This window comes from Bufo gargarizans, chromosome 6 (genome assembly GCF_014858855.1).
Source record: "Bufo gargarizans isolate SCDJY-AF-19 chromosome 6, ASM1485885v1, whole genome shotgun sequence".
Classification (NCBI taxonomy): domain Eukaryota; kingdom Metazoa; phylum Chordata; class Amphibia; order Anura; family Bufonidae; genus Bufo; species Bufo gargarizans.
The window spans coordinates 291,286,551-291,291,395 of NC_058085.1; positions in this window are offsets into that span (position 1 = coordinate 291,286,551).

The following is a 4,845-nucleotide window of genomic DNA, read 5'->3' on the forward strand; positions in this document are numbered from 1 at the left end:
CTAAATATGGCCCTCAAGTGTCTTTTATATGGTGGGGAATGTCCACTCCTACTCATCTATTATTTCTTAAAGGGACATACCGCCTGATTACTCATCTGCAATATGACTAGAATGATTTATTTTGGTAGAATGGTGTCCTAGGTTGCAATTGCCATTACTTAGCGGATCAGATAAAAGAAAAGTAAGCTAGCAGTCACTTGCTCTTTTGAATGACGAGTCATAAGTACTGACTTTAAGGGGATTTCTGGTTTTGAGCAAATAAAACTGTTAGACTTGCAGGGTAAACCAGCTCACCTGCCACATGTATTGCAGTCCTTGGGTGCATAGGAAACCATGGTAAGACCTCTTGGAACAAGGATAAAGGAGAAAAGCAATCCAGCACTCCAAAAATAAGTTTTGAGTCGTCGGTTCCTTTATTGCGGTGATAAAAATTCGTACAGTGATACAACCTCCATTAGTGTAATTCGCAGTCTACGCGTTTTGAACTAAACAGTTCTAATTCATGACTCCATGTATCAAATAAAACTGTTACACTTACTTCACCCAGCAGCGTGCCTCCCGCTGCCTTCTTCCTGGCAGCTTTAGCGGTAATATCTGCTCTGTCTCTCCATGCAGGCTGTCCATAGGGCGCACTCTGTCTCTCCAACCCTGCCTATAGAGCGCGCACACTGCCTCTGTCTCTTAAAGGGACAGCACTTGCACACCCTAATCTTCACCAGCCAATAGCTAGCAACACTGGAGTACTTTAGAGCCTTTCCCATGTGGGAGGATACCTGAGCAATAGGTTCCTTAGCTTGCCAAGTTCCTGCAAAAGTGTGCTATATTCTGTTTTCTACCCATTGAATGATTTTGCCTGTTTAATGGATTTCAATCCTCCCCTGCCAGACCTTCGTATTGACCCCTCTCTGCTTGCCCTGACCTCGGACTCTTTACCATATTGCTTTTACTGTCCTTATTTTGGACTGTTCCAGACTACGATTTTTGTCTTGTCCCTCTGTGCTCTGCATTGGCATCTCTGACACCTATAGGTTAGCGGTCAATCACACAACTCAAGGAGGTAGTCCAGGAAGTAGTGGTCTGGTGGTTCCCCTGCAGCAAAGTCCTGATCCCTGTACAGGGGTTAAAGTGTGAAAAACAGGGGATAATGCCCTTAGGTTTAGCTTAAAGATAAATCTGTTGGTTGACAGAGTGGTTCCACATTCACGGTCTGTAACAAAAAAATAATTAATAAAGTTCTTCAGAATTCTTGCTGTAAAAAGCCGCTTATAGGACTTGTGACTTTTTGGGCTAATTTGCACCAAATTTTGCATTTACATACCACTCACTCAAGTTTTGATAAAAATCAGTGTCAAGGTGGGAGGGCATCTCCTACTGCTGGGACCCCCACCATTCATGAGAATGGGGGCCCAGTACCAATCAGGGTCCCCAATATGAACAGAGTGGCAGGTTAAGCATGTGCACTGGTGCTTGATTTACCGCCATAAGACTGCCAAAGATAGCAGAATACATCTTTGACGAAGCACTTAGGTGCGAAATGGCCATCGCCTTGTCCTGCTGATGCACATATGTATGTAAGTCTGCTCCCTACCTTTCATCACGTTGGAATAAAGAAACCACTCTGCAAGTTCCGGTGAGTGCCGCCCTCGTCTTTCATTATTCAAGTATATATCAAGCTCCTCCTCTTCTATAAACTGCTGCCTGCAACACTATTGTGCTTGTAAAGCCCCAGAGTGGCACTACCACTTCTTCACCCCACTATTATCTCTAATGGGCTAATATGTCATATTTATTTCAGGTCCTATACACTGTGCATTCCTATTTCTAATGTTTTTCAGCCTGTCAGTACAAAGTAAAGCCCCTATTCAACTGCATCTTAAGGTCTGAACTCAAGTTATTATTTTGTCCCTCAATTATTTACCCCTATTTGTCTGCTTCGGAGCCAAAGCCTGGGGTCTAACTGTATCCAGGTAGGATCACCGTGACATTCACTCATAACAACATAAAGGAACATTCTAGGCCACCCTATTCCACTTGGCCATTCCTACACCTGGGTACCGCCACCATTACAAAAGTGGCCCCTCAACTTGGGGTGGACAAAGACATCTTCTTTGGTGTCATTTCTAGGAAGATAATAAATAGAAAGAAAAACTATTACTTACAAATCTTAGTTCTATGCAGTTTTATTCTTGAGAAATATTACTCTGGAGAGTTGGATCAGCTCAATTTGGTGACTTCTGGATTGATGATGGAAGCCTGGGCAGTGCAAGTGTAACGCCCCAGAGTAGCATTACCACTCTTACACCCTGCTTCTATCTGTGTATGCTAATATCATGTAATCTATGCATTTATTTCAGGTCCTATACACTGTGCATTTCTAATGTTTTGCAACTGTTATGTTCACCAGCAGGTGGCAGCAAATATGGCAGAGCTATAGTTAGGTCGAATGGAGCTTTCCATTTCATTCTAACTCCCCTCTGCGGAGTCCCACTTCCTGCAGAAAGGGTGGGGATCAGTTTTAGTTAGTCTAGCTTACCCCCTGCTAGGGGAAGGAGAGTGTGCTGGATACATCTCTGCTGGACATGCCCAGGCCAAGCCAAGCCAGCCAGAGCACCTTCAGCTTAGAGCCTCAGGAGCCAGGAGGAGAGTTCCCTGGCATAATTAAGAGACAGACTACAAAGAGAGAAGTTACAGCATAAAGAAGAAACAAAGTCATACAGTCAGCCTGTCAGTACAGCAGAGCCAGAGAGCAACAGATGTAGCAAAGACGAGTTTTCCTCCCAGAGTTTTAATGCCAAAGCCTGCTGGGACCAAGACAAAGTTTGAAGATTGTGTCTGATGAAAGTTTAGCAAAGTAAATCTGCTATTCAACTGCGTCACAAGGTCTGGACTCAAGTTATTATTTTGTCCCTCAATTATTCACCTCTATTTGTCTGCATAGGAGCCAAAGCCTGGGGTCCAACCGTATCCAGGTAGGAGCACAGTGAAATTCACTCATAGCAACATAAAGAGACATTTTAGGCCACCCTATTCCATCATATATAAACACATGGTAATTATGAAGGGGGGAAGGGGGTCAAAAGCTCCCAACCAACCCACCTTCATCTTATGAGTCAGAGTAGGGAGTTAGTCTGTGCAGTCACTGCAGGGGAAATGTATGACCAGCCGTGACTTCATGATGATAACAGCTGATCATAAGGGGCTAATATCCCAGAGACAGCTAATTGCCTGGCTCACTTCTATTTAAAGGATAAGTTCTCATGTTAGGAAAGGTAAAAAACAGATGCTGTAGAACTGACTAGATGGTAGATTGAGGGTCCGCCTTGTCGCAAACCCTGCAAACCAAAGACTTGTTACCCTTGGGCCTGTTGTGTGCTGCCACTTGGTTGACTACACATCATTAAAGCAGCTCTGCCACCAGGATCAACCCTACTAACCCCATCAGTACCAATCCACCTAAAAATCCCAGGCCGATTTTTGCAAATCTGAAATGTGTCACTATATGTGGTAATAACTTTGGAACGCTTTAACTTATCCAAGCCATTCTGAGACTGTTTTCTCGTGACACATTGTACTTCATGACAGTCATAAATTTGAGTCAATATTTTTCACCTTTATTTCTGAAAAAAATCCCAAATTTACCAAAAATATGAAAAGTTTGCAATTTTCTACATTTCAATTTCTCTGCTTTTAAAACAGTAAGTGATACTACATAAAATATTTATTACTTACCATTCCCCATATGTCTACTTTATGTTGACATAATTTTGTAAATGTAAATTTTTTTTTTAGGACGTTAGAAAGCAATTTTTCAAATTTTCAACAAAATATCCAAAACCATTTTATTTTGATCACCAATTAAATTATAAAGTGATTTTGAGGTGCTTACGTAATGGAAACCACCCATAAATGACCCCATTTTAGAAACTAAATCCCTCAAATTATTCAAAACTGATGCTATACACTTTATTAACCCTTGTTCACAAGAATAAAAGGAAAATGGAGTTCAAATTTCAAAATTTCACTTTTTGGGTAGATTTTTTATGTTAATAAATTTTTTTAACAGCAAAATAAACCTCAATATATTGTGGGGATTTGCTCTGGTAGGCAGGGTAAGCGGACGCAGTACAGCGGCAAGAACACGGTAGTAAAGCAAAAGTCAGTGTTTATTCACACAACAAGGGAAAAAAATAACACAAACACTTGGCAGAGTCCTGGTGTTAATTCACACCACAGAAATTCCCCATGTTATTCCACATGGCCAAAGTCCACAGAACTCAAAACGAACACGTCACCTGAATATCCACAGCAGGCTTTTAGGGTGCCTGGCTTCCAGCTGGTGGCTCTCATGCAGCTCCCCAAGACACAGAGCCTTCACAGCACCACTTTTACTTGGAGGAACATACCACACCCAGCTGAGCTGCTGGCTGGGTTTTTAAACCCCAGCCCAAAACCTGGCCTGGATGTGGGGAACAGCCACCCACCCTGCTCTTTGGCTGCTCCCAATAAGAACCGGCCCGGATCGGCTTTTCAGCCACACTAAGAATAAACAGTGTCAGCGACCACTGGCTGCGGCTGACACATAAAATAACCGGTTCTTATCTCACCGAGGCCAGGAACCTCGGTGACACGTACCTTCCGTCAATGACGGACCCTTGCACCTTCCTACATACCTCCCCCCTTTGTTCAACCCTGAGGGGGTGAACACACGCCAGACAGTGTACTCGGGACAGGGCATCCGCGTTTCCCTGTAACCGGCCTGCCCTGTGTTCTACTGTGAATTTAAAGTTTTGCAGCGATAAGAACCACCTGGTGACCCGAGCATTCCGCTCCTTGGCCTGGCTCATC